General features: G+C 35.1%; 1 protein-coding gene across 11 annotated transcripts in view; it reads right to left on the bottom strand.

Annotated features, from left to right (window-relative positions):
• The window catches only part of Sntg1 (syntrophin gamma 1), a 925,417-nt gene that overhangs the window by 482,268 nt on the left and 425,814 nt on the right, over nucleotides 1-17,335 (bottom strand). Inside the window, exon 1 of one of the 11 annotated variants that reach the window (XM_076564009.1) lies at nucleotides 8,913-8,947. The exons of the other annotated variants lie outside the window; for them this stretch is intronic. The gene's annotated coding sequence lies outside the window, so the exon portion shown is untranslated. Of the gene's footprint in view, nucleotides 1-8,912; nucleotides 8,948-17,335 lie in introns of those variants that run through there. 11 annotated transcript variants of the gene reach the window in all.

Below are 17,335 nucleotides of genomic sequence, written 5' to 3' on the forward strand. Positions count from 1 at the left end.
CTACATTCAAACTCATCCCATTTCTGTTAATCTATATGTTGCCATATGTTTCATGGCTTTGCCTGTGTACCATTACATGCTGCTCCCTATATGGCAGGCTGGCTTCTCCTGACTCACCCTTTCTCTTCCCAGAATTCTCCTTGTCTCCTTATCCTGCCTATACTTTCTGCAGGGGCTACTGGCCAATCCGTGTTTTATTAAACCAATGTACAAAAGCATTATCCCACAATATGCACTATATACAAATAATTATATGCAATATATGTAAAAAAGAGGCCATTAATTTGAAGAAAACTATGGAAGGGAGGCATGTAATTAAAATACAATTTCAAAAATAAAAAGACAATGAGAAATCTTTAGAACTTTATTTGAAGGCATGTTTTATTTTAACACATATTTCAAGATGATAATTGTTTCTTATCTGCTTCCATATAGTGCTTTATCTAAAGAGTTTAGCTCTACAATGTCACTTCACTGACCTGTTCCATGAAGGAGGTAACAATCCTTTAGGCATAGAAAGCAAAGCAAAAGGGGTATTTCTTTCTGTATGGTTAATGCTGCCTTTGTATAAATTACATATCCATGTATATTTTCTCAATGTTTGTAGACTTTGAAAAAATTCAAATTCTTTTAGTGTGTTTCACATTCAAACACTGTGTGAAATATCAGAAAGAGCAGTGCCTAAAGAGGTATAGGACAGTGCTTCTCTTTTAATAACTCTGAAACTTCATTAAGCCTCCTCTTCATATACTGATGAACAAAGGAATATATAAGGAAGTCCTTTGAGAAGTAAATCTCACATGTTTAACACTCAAACCAAAGTCCCTCAGCGTGGGAATCAGAGCTAGTTACAGTTACTTTGTGGTTAATCAGTGTTGGAAAATATCCATTGTTTAGTGGGCAGAGTATGATGAAAGAAGACAAAAGTCTCTGAGATCCTGCAGTTCTAAAATGAAGTTCCAAGAAAATTTTCTGTCAATATCTACAGAGTCCCCATAGGTCACTCATCAGAAAATTATATCTTATATTATCATACTAAATTTAGTAAAATGTTTATTTGGTCTTTAATTCCTTTTATTGATTGTTCCTAATTTTTTCTTCAGTGTTGGAAAATATACTCACAAATGCAAGCATTGAAAAAGAAAATTCATTTCCACTAAGCTCTATACTATCACATCACTACTGAAAACAGGAGAGAAATTTACCCTTTTATGGGCTGAAAGGAGTGTAGATTATTTTGGGTCATTTTTTTTTAAGAGAATCAATGTCTTACTGTGTAGCATAGGCTTAACCAGAAACTCAAAATCCTTCTGCCTCAGCTTGGTCGATTGGTGGATTTTAGGTTTATACTACTATGCCCAGCTTTGCTACACATTTCTTATAAAAGAGATAACTACATAGCAGGCAAATAAGTGATGTTTCTGTTATTTTCACATGTTATAAAACATGGAAAATGTAAGGTCTCACACAAATGATAACATTTTATTTTATCACATGATAGCTGCACACATATTTTCATGCAAATCATTCCAATAAAACCATAGCTTAATAAATGAATAATTTGTGATTTATGTAATGAATTTAACTAAGTTCTTAGAAAAGAGAAGTCAGCCGGGCGTTGCCACAGAAAAGCAGAGGGAGAACAGAGGAAAGAAGTGAGGGGGAATACAAATAAAAACATAGAATATTGACATGCTTGCACAAAAATGTCAAAAAGAAAAAAAAATTGCCACCAATATTTAGTGTTTACCCTCTTCCAATGCATTTTACCACGGTCATCTTAAATCTATTTCTTATGCTCCATCACCATAGTAACAGGTAACTTGTTTCTTCATATAATGAAGCTATACCTATAAAGTCTCACCAACATGTAAAACTCAAAGAGAAGCTAAAGAAGGATGATGCCAAACAACATGACAAAAACTACATGATGAAAATCCTATAAGTCTACATTCCCACACAAAGTACTATAGGCAACTTGGTAAGCTGGGAGTGGGAGAGGCTGTCTTCCCTGGGGAATATCACAATGGTCCGCCATGAAAATACACATATGAGTAATATTACATGGATGACACAGGTAATGTTTAGGAATATATATGTTATGTTATATTGTTTATTATTTTTTGCATCTATACATGTATGTATGTATAGACCTATATTATTTGTGTGTATTTGTGCATGCAATAATAAATGATAAAAAAAGAGGCCACTGTAACAGAAAGTTTTTCTGTGTTCCTACATAGTGGCCCTGCAATCCCACAGTCATTCAGTCCCAAGTAAACATACAGAGGTTTATATTAATAAAAACTGCTCAGCCATTAGCTCAGGCCTACCACTGACTTGCTCTTACACTTAAACTCAGCCAATTTCTGTTAATCTATATGTTGTCATATATTCTGTGGCTTTACCTTTGTGCTATTAAATGCTGCTCCCTGGATGGTAGGCTGGCATCTCCTGACTCAGCCTTCTTCTTTCCATACTTCTCCTTGTCTGTTTATGCCACCTATACTTCCTGCCTGGCTACTGGCCAATCAGTTTTTTATTTATCAACCAATCAGAGCAATACATTCACAGCATACTGAACATCCCACAGGACCTCTCCTTTTCTGTCTTATCAAAAAGGAAGGGTTTAACTTTAACATAATAAAATTACATATAATAAAACAGTTATCAAGCAAGAATTATAGTTACAATATCTAGTCTATTTATATTTGGCAAATTCATAGAAAATATTCTATATAATTATCTTATATTTGTGAGTCTAAGTTTTCATATATAACTTATTTTTTACCATAACTAAGGAAAATTATAACTAGTCTTCAACTACATCAAAGAACTCAGAAGGATATAATGTTACCTAAGTAAACAGGAAGAGCATTGTAAGCAACTTCCAAAACTCTGGAAATGACAGATACAGCTGGTTACCTGGACAGTCACCCAAAGTTCATCTGCAGCATTGGAGCATCCATCTTTAGCCTAAAGGCCTACAGTCTCCTGGTTACTTCTTCCTGTGTCCTTTAGAATGTCTGGCAGTTTCTTCCATGAAGCAGAAACCTGAAGGACTATTTTTGCCTTATTTTGGCAAATTCAGTGGTCATTTTTCATGGGTCCTGCATGTCCAGTCAATACAACATTTTGTCAATCAGTCCAGGCAAGAACAGTTTCTTGCCCAAATGACTATTTTTTTGCCAAGAAGAAGATATACTCTATATGGAGTGTCTTCAATGCCCATCTTCCTCTCTGAAATAAATAGGTCCTGCCAGGATCAGACATGTCTCACTGTCCAGAAAATCTAAATTTTTAAAACATTTTAATATTTTATTAATGCCATATTCTTGAGGTCTTTGAAGTGTTTGAAGATTACATAACTAATTGAATGATATCTATGTATAACTAGAAAACGTAACATGACTATAAGTTTGACTATCATAGAAGACTAATTATGAATCTGTATTTCTTAATTATCTTTTATACTTTAAATGAGTTACATAAACATAACACTTTAAACAAGAGTATATATATTATCATAAAATCAACTTTAAATTTGTTTTAAGAAACTAAAATCTATACCAATGTAAAACATTTTAAACAAGTTTCTCATTAAAAGTAGGTTCAACAATCCATCCTATTATCCTATTGTATCTATATCCTATATTTCCGTATTGTATCCTCTTCTTTCTTCAAGAAAGATGTTAACTATGACCAATAACAATTTGTAACCAACAACCTAAACAAAGACAAACATCCATAATCCATTTTTTTGGGAATGTGTGCGTAGTTTTTTAGGCAACTTCCTGCTAATAAAGGGCATCATATTCTCATGGGGACACAAAGAAAAATTTAAGATTATAGTCACGTCCTGACTGAAGTAGTCTGTGAGGCTGTATTCTCTGAGCCAGTTGTCTTGAAACTGTTCTGGATGTTGGATCATCTGGGCCATGGTGTCATAAGAGACCTTCCAGGGGGTCTTGGCTGGTCAAACCTGATGTATCTTAATCTGGAACAAATCCATAGCTTCTTGCTTCCTATGGAAACAAAAGCAGAACCTCCTCTCCAAAGCAACATACCCTTAGATCCAAACTTTGAAGTCAAGATACTGTTAAAATATACATATTTGTTTACCCAAGCAGCCATTACAATCAAATGTCTTTCTGCAGTTAAAAATATCAAAGACAACACAATTCAGATTCTCTGTGTAATATTCATCTTTATGTGGCTTGTTTTTTATATTACTTTTACTTTCTCTTTAAAGACTTCATTTTTTAAAACTATTTCTTTATATAACTGTGTATAGTTATTTTCTTCTCTCTTCTAAGCCTACATACATTTTAATACACACTGTAAACTGTTTAGGGTTTTACTCATCTGAATCTATCTTGTTGTGAATCTTTGCTTTAAACTGTAGCATTCTCCACCCACCTCAACTTCCCAACATGGCAGAACTACATTTACTGCCAGTTTTGGAGGAACTATGCTCACCTCTGGACTCTTTGGTTTTATGCCTCTATCAATGCAGCCTGTAGCCCAGAAACCTGGTTTTGTTTGTTTGATTGTTTGTTTGGTTTGTTTTTTGTCTGTATTAGTAAAGGCTAAATCCACCATGAAGAGTAATGTGTGGCTTGGAGACGCCTCATTCCTGCAGTGCTACAGGTCAAGGCTGCACACCAGGAATCTGCCAGAGTAGCTCAAGCCCGCGTGTTGAAGCATCTTGCCGCTCACATGAGACATAAAGCACAAACCTGATTTTGGCTCTTTTTAGAATCGGTTATTAAGTATTCTCACGTTTTATGCACAAACTTGAGCCATTGTGTGCCATTTGTAGCTGAAGTTTTCTCCAGTCCTGCCCAGCCCCACAGACCCTGCAGCCACTTATAAAATAATCATTCAGAAGTTTATATTAATTGAAACTGCTTAGCCATTAGCTCAGGCCTGCCACTGACTAGCTCTTACATTTTAACTCAGCCCATTTCTGTTAATTTATATGTTGCTACATATTTTGTGGCTTTACCTGTGGCTATTACATGCTGCTCCCTGGATAGCAGGATGGCATCTCCTTACTCAGCCTTCTTCTTCCCAGAATTCTCCTTGTCTGTTTATCCCCCCTATACTTCCAGTCTGGCTACTGGCTAATCATTTTTTTTTTTATTTATCAACCAATCAGAACAACACAGTTGCAGCATATAGAACATCCCACAGCAGTCCATGAATTTTAAGGGTAGCAGACAAGAGTATTTAGAAGGATTCAGAAGGAGAAAAGGAAAGAGTGAAACATTTTAATTAAAATATAATATTAAAAATAAATAAACAAAAAAGAAATAAGGAGATACATATATGGTGAAAGAATGAATATTCATCAACAGTGTGTGAGCTTGATGATAAAATTTTCAAATAAAACCACTTTACAGTCTAAAAAGTAGCCTCAAAGAAGAGGACAGCAGTTCTCTGGGGACAGTGGTGTCTCTGTTCTCTGTGTGTGAATAGCTTAAAAGATACAAGGGCTATATCTTTGAGATTCTCTTGTTCTCCATATGATTTCTTCTCTTTTGAAGGTTTGAATGGTATGAGTTATGGTTGTTTGTAATAATAAGAGAGAAAGGTGGCCACTTTCCATTTTTATTTATTATCACTCTTGTCTCCAGAGTAACCTACTACAGCAGCATCTACAGAAACATCTACTGTACAAGAAAAAGTTTATGGTGGAGAAAGACAAACTGACATATTGCTTTCACAATAACTTGTCTGATCACTGAGCAAGGAAATCACTATGACTCTGCAGAGACATTCCTACCTCAACCTCCTGAACCAAGGACTGGATAAAAACATACAGAACCTGCCACATGCAGTGCTGAAATATCTATCGCCAGTGTAGTCTGTTCCTTGATGAAACTAACAGTTTTAGAAGAAATCACAAGAAAGATTGCATTGAAAAAAAAAAAACAACATTAAGAGCAACACAATATGCCTTCCCTTTAACACTGCTTTTTGAAGGAAAGGTAAAAGATGTCCTGAACTTCTCCCACAGCATAGTAATTTTGCTATGCTAATTTTGTGCATGGAAATTTTGCTAAAGTTATTTATGAGATCTAGGAGTTTTCTGCTAACACTCAAGCGTTTTTACACGTATAATCATATCTTCCACAAACAAAGACACTTTTTCCTCTTCATTTCTAATCTTTATTACTTTCTTCCTTATTTTTTTACTATTGGCCTAGCAAATATTTCAAATTATATTAAGAATCTGGTGCTCTGGATTTCACATCCATCACTGCTCTAGTTTCTGGCCACCAGAGAAAACTCCTGTTGGCAAGCTTCCCCACAAACACTCCTATTCAACCCTGCAATCTATACTACCTACTCCATATCCCAAGCCCATCCATCCCCTGAGACCCCAGTAGCTCCCTGAGATATAGAATCTTCCAGCTCTGAATGAACCAAGATATGAGTGACTCTCCTCCCATCCAGATTGTTCTACCTCTAGGACCTAGTATCTGGGGCACAAGCTGTGTGCCCATAGCCCCAGCCACTGCTGCCCCAATTGCAGGATAACAGGGGAGACTCCTATGTGCAGGCTTTCCTACCAACAACCCCACCCAACCCTACAATCTACAAGGCCCACTCCATACCCAAAACCACTCCATCCCCCTGTGACCTCAGTGGCTTTCTGACACACAAAATCTACCAGATATAATTAGTCCAAAAGCTATGATTGGAACAAAAGTGGCCCCTTGAGACATAGACATAGCAAGAACATATTGGACCAAGAGCAGCTCCCTCAGATATAAACACCTCTTGCAACTATTGGAGGAAAAGATGGGTAGACACCAGAGCAAAAGTAAATACAACACCATAAAAAGCAATATGGCACCACCAGAAACTAGTGGTTCTACATCAGTGAGACATGAACATCACAATGTAGAAGAATAAAGTGAACTTAAAAATAAATTTTCAAAGATGGCAGAGGTCTTTAAAGAGGAAGTAAAATATCCCCTTAAAGAAATTGAGGAAAAAACAAACAAAATTGGAAGAAGTAAATAAATCCCTTAAAGGAAGTCAGGAAAACTAAGAAAAAGCAGTTAAAAGAGTAAAGGAAACAGTTGAAGACCTGAAAATTAAAATAAAAAAAATGAAGAAGACACAAACCAAGGGAACGCTGGAAATAGAAAATCTGAAAATAAACAAGAACTACAGATGTAAGCATAACCAGCAGAATACAAGAGATGGATGCGAGAATCTCTGGTGTGGAAGACAAAATAGAGGAAATAAATTCATCAAAGAAAACACTAAAGCCAAAACAGTCATAACAAAAAATGTCCAGGAAATCTGGGACACCATGAAAAGGACAAAACTAAGAATAATAGGGAAAGAAGAAAGAGAAGAAAACAAATTCAAAGGCACAAAAAATATATTCAACAAGATCATAGAAGAAAAATCTCCCAACTTAAAGAAGGAAATATCTATGAAGATACAAGAAGCTTATGTAGGAAACCAAATAGACTAGATCCCCGAAAAAAAGTCCCCTTGCCATGTAATGATTAAACTACTAAACATACAACATAAAGAATATTAAGAGAAGCAAAGGCCAAAGGCCAAGTGACTTATAAAGTTAGACCCATCAGAATAACACCTGAATTCTGAATGGAGACTCTGAAAGCAAGAAGGTCCTGGATCTATATAAGGCAGACACTAAGAGACCACAGACACCAGGCAAGACTATTATACCCAGCAAAATTTTCAATCACCATAGATGGAGTGCACAAGACAGTCCAAGACAATATCAGATTTAAACAATTCCTATCCACAAATTCAGCCCTACAGAAGAACTAGAAGAAAAAAAAATCCAACCCAAGGAAGTTAGATGTGCCCATGAATACACAGGCAATCAATAACCCCACAGCAGCAAGTTCTAAAGAAGGGAAAAACACACATATTACCACCACAAGATAACAGTAATTAACAATCACTGGTCATTAATAATCCTAAATATCAATGGACTCAATTAACCTATAAAAAGACACAAGCTAGCAGAATGGATACAAAAATAGAATTCATCCTTCTGCTGCATACAAGAAACACACCTCAACATCAAAGACAGACATTACCTCAGAGTAAAAGACTGGGGAAAGACTTTCCAATCAAATGGACTTAAGAAGCAAGCTGGAGCAGATGTCCCAATATCTAACAAAATAGACTTCAAATTGAAAAATTTCAAAAGAGACTGGGAAGGACATTACACATTCAACACAGGAAAAGTACATCATGATAAAGTCTCAATTCTGAAAATTTATGCAACAAATACAAGGGCACCCACATATGTAAAAAAAATAAAGCTTAAATAACACATCAAAACCAACAAACTATTAGTGGGAACCTTCAACATCCCACTCTCACCAAAGGACAGGTCTGCCAGACAGAAAATTAACAGAAAAATAAGGGAACTAACAGATGTTATGACTCAAATGGATCTAAAGGTACCTACAGAACATTCCACCCTATTGCAAAAGAATATATCTTCTCAGCACCCCATGGAACCTTCTCTAAAACTGACCACATATTCAGTAACAAAGCAAATCTCATCAGACAAAAAAATTGGAATAACTTCCTGTATTTTATCAGACTACCATGGTTTAAAGTTTGGTTTCAATAGCAGCAAAAATTCCAGAAAGCCTACAATTTCATGGAAACTGAATAATACCAAAATGAATCACCAATGGACCAAGGAAGCAATAAAGAAAGAAATTAAAGACTTTCTAGAATTCATTAAAAATTAATTTACAATATGCCCAAACTTATGGGACAATAGGCAGTACCAAGAGGAAAATTCATAGTACTAAATGCCCACATACAGAAGTTGGAGAAATCTCACAATAGCAGTTTACACCTTAAATCTCTAGAACAAAAAGAAGTATACTCACCTAGGAAATAGATGCCAAGAAATAATCAAATTGAGGGCTGAAATCAACAAAATAGAAACAAAGAGAACAATACAAAGAATCAATGAAAGAAAGACTCGGTTCTTTGCAAAAATCAACAAGATTGACAAGGCCTTATGCAAACTAACAAAAAGGCAAAGATAATTTCCAAATTAACAAAATCAGAAATGAAATGGTAGACATAAAAAAGACAATGAAGAAATCGAGAGAATCATTAGGTCATACTTCAAAAACCTATACTCCACAAAATTGGCAAATCTAAAAGAAATGGACCATTTTTCTGGATAGGTACCACATACCAAAATTAAATCAAGGCTAGATAAACAATTTAAATAGATCTATAATTCCTAAGGAAACAGAAATAGTCATTAAAATTCTCCCAATCAAAAAATTCCAAGACCAGATGCTTTAAGTACAGAATTCTACCAGAGTTTCAGAGAACTAAAGCCAATATTCATCAAATAATTTCACACAGTAAAAACAAAAAGAACATTAGCAAATGCTTTTATGAGGCTACATTTACCCAGATACCCAAATCACACAAAGATGCAACAAAGAAAGAGAATTACAGACCAATCTCCCTCATGAACATTGATGTAAAAATATTCAGTAAAATACTGGCAAACGAAGAACACATCAAAAAAATTATCCACCATGACCAAGTACAATTCATCACAATGATGCAGGGATGGTTTAACATATAAAAATCTGTTAATGTAATACACCATATAAAGAAACTGAAAGAAAAACACCCACAAAATTATCTCATTAGATACTGAAAAAGCTTTTGACAAAATCCAACACCACTTCATAATAAAGTTCTTCAAGAGATAAGGAATACAAAAACATATTTAAACATAATAAGGGCAATTTGCAGCAAGCCAGCAATGAAAATCAAATTAAATGGAGAGAAACTCAAAGCAATTCCACTAAAATCAGAAATAAGACAAGGCTGTCCACTCTCCCCATATCTATTCAATATAGTACTTGGAGGTCTAGGTGGAGCAATAAGATAATAAGAGGAGATCAAGGGGATACAAATTGGAAAGGAAGAAGTCAAACTCTTGCTCTTTGCAAGCAATATGATAGTATGTATAAGTGACCACAAAATTCTCCCAGGGAACTCCTAAAGCTGATAAACACCTTCAGTAATGTGGCAGGGTATAAGACTAACACAACAAATCAGTAGCTCTCCTATATACAAATGATAAACTGGCTGAGAAAGAAATCAGAGAAGCATCTTTACAGTGGCTACAATCAACATAAAGTAGAGTGAGGAAACTCTAATCAAATAACAAAATGTATGACAAGAACTTTAAACCTCTGAAGAAAATAATTGAAGAAGATATCAGAAAGTGGAAAGATCTCCCATGCTCATGGATAGGTAGGATTAACATAGTAAAAATGGCAATTTTATCTAAAGCAATTTGAAGATTCAATGCAATTGCCATCAAAATATCAACACAATTTTTCACAGCCCTGGAAAGAAAAATACTCAATTAAATGTGAAAAAACAAAAATCCCAGAATACCTAAAACAATCCAGTACTATAAAGTAACTTCTGGAGGCATTACTATCCCTGACCTCAAGTTCTACTATAGAGTTACAGTAATAAAAACAGCTTGGTGTTGGCATAAAAACCGACATGTGGAACAATGGAATAAAATTTAAGACCCTGATATTAATCTACACACCTATGAACACATGATTTTTGACAAAGAAGCCAAAACTGTGCAATGGAAAATAGAAAGCATCTTCAATGGTGCTGGCAAAACTGGATTTCAACATGTGGAAGATTGAAAATACATCCCTATCTATTGACATGCACAAAACTCAATTCAAAGTGGATCAAAGACCTCAGTATAAATCAGGTTACACTGAACCTAATAGAAGAGGAAGTAGAAAGTAGCCTTGAATGCATTGGCACAGGAGACCATTTCCTCAATATAACAACAGTAAAAGAGACACTGAGAGAGAAAGTTAATAAATGGGACCTTCAGAAACTGAGAAGCTCCTGTAAGTCAAAGGACACAGTAAATAAGACAAAATGACAGCCTAAAGAATGAGAAGAGATCCTAACCAAGCCCACATCTGACAGAGGGCTGATCTCCACAATATATAAAGAAATCCATAAACTAGACATTAAAATACCAAACAATCCAATTAAAAATGGGCTATAAAGCTACAGAGAATTTTCAACAGAAGAAACTCAAACGGCTGAAAGACATTTAAGGAATTACTCAACATCCTTAGTCATTAGTGAAATGCAAATCAAAAAGCCTGAGATACCATGTTACACTCCTCAGAATGGCTAAGATAAACAACACTGAATACATGTTATGTTAGAGAGGATGCAGAACAAGGGGAACAGCCTTCCACTGCTGATGGGAGTGAAAATTTGTACAGCCACTTTGGAAATAAATATTGTGTTTTCTCAGAAAACTGGGAATCATTCTACCTCAAGGCCCAGCTATAACACTCTTGGCCTGCTCAATCATACCACAAGGTCACATGCTCAACTATGTTCATAGCAGCATTATTTCTAATAGCCAGACCTTGGAAACAACCTAGATGACACTAATCTGAAGAATAGATAAAGAAAATGAGGTATATATACACAGTGGAGCATTACTCAGCAGTTAAAAAAAATGACATCATGAAATTTGCAGGGAAATGGATGGAATTAGAAAATATCATCCTGAGTGAGGTAATCCAGACTCAGAAGGACAAGCATGGTATGTATTCACTCATAAGTGGATACCAAGTGTAAAACCAAAGGATAAGAAGACTACAACCCACAGCTCCAGAGAAGCTAGCTAACAAAGAGGACCCTGAGAGGAACACATGGATCACCCAGGAAAGGGTAAAGAGATGAGTAAACCAGAGGTGGGGGTGGGCAATAGAGGGTAGGGGATGTGGAATGAGAACATAAGGGAATGGGATTGTTGAGATAGAAAAGGGACAGAGTGGGTGGGCAAGGAAAGAGATACCATGATAGAGAGAGACATCATTGCAAAAGCTAGAAACTGGGCGATAGGGAAGTTCCCAGCAATCCACAAGGGTGACCACAGTTTAGACTACTAGAAATAGTGGAGAGGGTGCCTGAACTGGCTTACCACAGTAATCATATAGGTGAATACCCTAACTGTCATCATAGGGCCTTCATCCAGTAACTGATGGAAGCAGATGCAGAGATCCTCAGCCAAGCACCAGGCTGAACTCCAGAAGTCCAGTTGAAGAGAGAGAAGAGCAAGGTGCAGAAAGATTATGATGGAGAAACTTACAAAGACAAGCAAAGGGAACTAGTGGGAACTCATGACATTTAGACCAACAGCTGTGGAGTCTCCATGGGACTGGACTTGATTCCCTGCAAAGGGAGACAGTTATGTAGCTTGATCTGCTTAAGGGGCCCCCTGACTGTAGTACTAGGATCAATCCCTGGTATATGACCTGGCTTTTTGGAGCCCACTATCTACAGTGGGATACCTTTCACTGCCCTGATACATGGGGAGGGGCTTGGATCTGCCCCTACTGAATGTACCAGGCTCTGCTGACTCCCCATGGGAAGCCTTAACATGTTGGAGGAGGGAATGGGGAATGGGTTGAGGGAGGCTGGAGGATAGGAGGTGAGAAGAGAGCTGGATCTGTGGTTAGTATATAAAATGAAAAAAAGAAAGAAAATAAAAAATTATATGAAATATAAAAAATACATGTACAACATTTTTACATATGTGTTTGTTTAAATACATAGGTACATAACTACAACTACACATAAATTGTTCAAGAACTCCCATGATTATATACAATCAAGTTCCTAAAATGTGTTACTGATGATTAAATGATTTAGAATCACACACACATTAAAAAAAGAATTGAAGGAGTATTCAGTCTTGTTTTATTCCTAATTTTAGTAGAAATGCTTTGATATTTCTCAGACTCAGTTAATATTGGCAACAGGCTTGTCACACATAATTTTTACTGTGATGATACCCATTCATTATATTCTTATTGTTTCCATGGCTTTTATCATGAAGGGGTGTTGGATTTGACCAAAAATTCTTTCCTGCATACATTGAGATGAGTCTCTAATTCACAATCATGTGAATTGTTTGATTTAATTTGACATATTGAGACATCCTTGTAATTCTGGAATGAAGCCAATTTCATCATGATATTTTTGACTTGGTCTTTAATTTCATTTGTAAACATTTTAGAGTTTTAGCATCCTAGTTCATCAAGGACACTAGTCCATAATTTCTTTTACCAGAATACCTTATTCTGTATTTACATAAAGATAACATTAGCTTTCTAAAAGTTTTGGTGATGTTCCTTCCTTTTTATGTTTTATGGAATATGATAGATGCATTGATATCATTTCTTTAAAAGATTGACATATTTCAAAGGGGATCAGGTCTAGGCTTGGAAGTTATTTATATTTGGGATAATTTTTAAGTGTTAATCCCATTGATTATTACAGATCTGTCTAAATCACTTACATCATGTTAACTTAATCTATGCAAGTTGTATACATCTAGACATTTATCTACATAGTTATGCTTTCTAAATTACTATATGTTTTTAAGGTATGTCATATTTATTTTCTGAATTTTATTGACACCTTGTTTCATTTTCATCTGTAATTCTTTGAAAGTTTAGATCTTCTCTCTTGTCCTCTTGCTAAATACTTGTCAATCTTGTTTATGTTTATGAAGAACTAAATGGGTTTTATTGATCCTTTACTTTGTGTTTATTTATTCATTAATATTATACCTATATCAATTATTACTTTTTATCTAATTATTTCGGATTGGATTTTTTAAATTTTGTTTTCTTTCCTGGCCTTAACATACATCATTAAGTTCTATGAGATATGAGGAATAGTTATTTGTCTTTTATTCTGTTGGTTGGTTGTTTTTGTCAAATTGACACCAGCAAGATTCATCTAGGTAGAAGGACTGCAGCTGAGAAAATATTGTAATAGGACATTTCTTATCCTGACTGCACAATCCCCAAAACTGACTTGGAGGCTGAATATGAACTGTAAATTCTCACAGATAGCTCAGGCTTGCTACTAGTTAACTCTTACACTTAAATTAACCCATATTTCTACTTAATAATTTTTTTTTATTTACACATTCTGCTTGCTTGGCAACTGGCTAGCATCTTTCTTGACTCTACTCGCTTCTTCCCATTATTGTCAGTTTGGCTTTCCCACCTATCTTCCTACTTAGCTACCAGCCAGTCAGCCTTTTTATTAAACAATGAGAGTAATACATATGCATAGTGTAGAAAAGTACTGTTCCACAACATTTTCCCCTTTTTGTCTTATGAAAAAAAGGTTTTAGTTTTAATATAGTAAAACTGTATATTACAAAAAAAAAACATTAAGTAAGAATTACAGTAACAATATCTAATCCATTTGCATTTGGCAAATTAGAGAAAGTATTCAATTATCTAATTTTGAGTCTAAAGCTTTGCATCTAATTTCCTACTATTATAACTGAGGAAAGCTATAGTTATTACTATTACTCTTCAACTCCATCAAGACTCCAAAAGGGCGAAATGATACCTAATGACAGGGACACCAGGCTGCCTGGACAGTTAACCAAAGTTCTTCTGTAATGTTGGAGCATCCAAAATCTTACCTACAAGCCTAGTATATATGACCTGTGAAGGAAGGAATTTTGAAGGACTTTACTACCTTGTCTTGTCAACATTTGGCAGTTGCCTTTCTTGCATCCTGATGGTACAGTTTGGACAGTAACTGTCAGCAATTGAAAGAAGGGCAGTTTCTTTGACCACAGAACTAGCTTTTGTCATAAATAAAACAAACTCCATATGGAGTTTCTTCTATGCCCTTCATCCTTTTTGAAGTAATTGGTGTTTCCGGGGCAGATGTGTTTCTCTGTTGAGAAAAGTCTAAAACATTTTAAATGCCATATTCTATAATTCTTTGAAGTGTTTGAAGATTGCCTATCTAAAATATATCTCTGTATAATGTTGAAAATATAACTTACATGATTATAAGTTTGCTATTATAGATGACTATTAATCTGTATTTCTTAGTTATATACTACATTTCTAAAAGAGCTGCATTAACATGATATCCTAAATAAGAGTAGAAATATACATACAGTATAACAAAATTAACTTTAAATTTTATTAATACATCAAAATCCATACCTATGCAAAATATGTAATATTAGTAGTTGTTTTTCTTTTAGATAAAAGTAGATCCAATAATTTACCCTTTTATATTATTATTTCTATGTCCTCCCATTTTCTTTTCAAAATAAGATCCCCTATTCTAATCTCCTTTGTTTAGCTTGTTTTCCTGATCATTATCCATAACAACTTGTAACCAACCCCCTAAATGATGACAAATATTTATAAAATAATTTTTGGTAATGTGGGTATAGTCATCTAGACTACTTACTTCCTGTTGATTGGGGGTACTGGTAACTTTAGGGGGACCCTAAGAAAATTTAAGATTATGGTCAAGTCATGACTGGAGTATTCTGTAATGCTGGATCATATCAGCCAGCCACCTTGAAGCTGTTCTGGATGCAGAACTCAGAGGAAACTACAACAGAGTCCCTCTGAAATGTTGGATCATGTGAGCCATCCATTTCCTTCAGAGATTTTTCATGGGGCCTTCCTCAATCAAAACTGATTTTTCTTAACTCAGAATGACTCTATGGCCTCTCACTTCCCTTTGAAAAAAAAGCAGAACCTCTTTCCCAAATTAACATATCTTTTGATTTAAATTTTGAAGTTAAGATATTTTTAAAATATATGTTGGTTTAATCAAGCATATTTCATAATCAAATGTCTCTTAGCAGTCATCATTTGTTCATTAGCAGTCAAAAATTAAAGACAACACAATAACATTACAGTATCCATGCTCTCTGTGTATTTTACATCTTTATATGACTTATATCTTTTTATTACTCTATTCCTTTTTAAGGACTTATTTTAAAACTATAGTTTTTAATCTAAGACTATATATATTCTTTTTTCTCCCTCCCAAACCTATGCTTATTTTTTAAACACACTGTGACTTATTCAGAGGTTCTTTTTTTTCTGAATCTGTCCTTACTCTGCATTTGTAAACTTTTCTGCCTGCATGAGCAAAAAAAAAATCTGCTATATAACTTAGATCACATTGCTGGTGCTGGTTCCTCCTCCTTGATTCCTTGAGAGTCTAGTCTCATGTTGGAGGCATGTTTACTGCCTCAACCCTTGGTAGTTTCTGGTTCACATTACCATCGAGTAATGTACCACTGACTGCTCATAAACACCTCATAGGTGCTTGTCATCAGGACCTCTGAAAATAGCCACCCATTTTTGTCTTTAGAACCAAGCCAGGAAGATGACTCTTAAAGAACTGCCAGAAAACAGCACTCATGGAAGAAAAAAACAGCTACCAAGAAGCTGTGCTTGACTTTTTTCTTGTATGTCTAGACTCCTTTTTTTTCTGCTTTGTTAGGTTTTATGTGGATATTTTGGTCTCATGTGCATTATTCCACAGCAAAGTATCTCTATTATATTGCCTATAGGCAAATCTGTATGGCATTTCTTCACTAACGACTGACATAGAAGGACCCAGTCCCTTTCTAACAGGGCTCAAGCCCTTAGCAAAACTGAATCCATGATGTAAAATCCATTCAAGCTGTAAAATACAGCACATTAACAGTACCATCTGCCAAAACTAAAACAAAGACCAAATTCATCAAAGTCCATATTTCTGGAAAAGTACTAAATGTACTAACCTTGCTTTTTTTTTTTTAACTTCTGTAGTTCTGCTTCTTGTTAACTGATCTTGGAATTAAACTATGTTAATCCACAACATTTTTTTGTGTGTGCTTAAAAGCTCATCCTAAGGTTTAGTGCTACACTGAGATCCCCAAATAACCAATGTAGTAATTGCCAACTGACTGATGAAGACTTCCTATTGGCTTGATCCCATATCCAGTTAGTCTTCTCTGATAGAAACTCCAAAACACATTGGAGGTGACATGACATTGGGGCAGGGGTCAAGGGAGGTATGAAAAAGCAGACTGAGAAAGCAAACCAGTGTCACTCCATGGTCTCTGTTTCATTTACTGTCACTGTTTCTGCACTGTTGGAGTTTCTAATTGGCTTTCTTCAATCTGTTATGACCCAGGATATGTGAGCCAAATAATAATATTTCCCTTTTGAAATGCTTTTGATCACAGTATTTATTACAGGAATAGGATCCAAACGAAGATTTAATATTGCTTTTATTTTTTTAACGATGTTAGTTATACTTATTAACTTATATTTTAAAATTGGATTCACTGTACCCAAAAGTTTTTACATGATATGCAATCATTCTCTAAAATTCTAGGATGATTATATATCCTTTTGTTCTCCTCAGTTAC

The sequence above is a fragment of the Peromyscus maniculatus genome, chromosome 2 (assembly GCF_049852395.1).
Source record: "Peromyscus maniculatus bairdii isolate BWxNUB_F1_BW_parent chromosome 2, HU_Pman_BW_mat_3.1, whole genome shotgun sequence".
Lineage (NCBI taxonomy): Eukaryota > Metazoa > Chordata > Mammalia > Rodentia > Cricetidae > Peromyscus > Peromyscus maniculatus.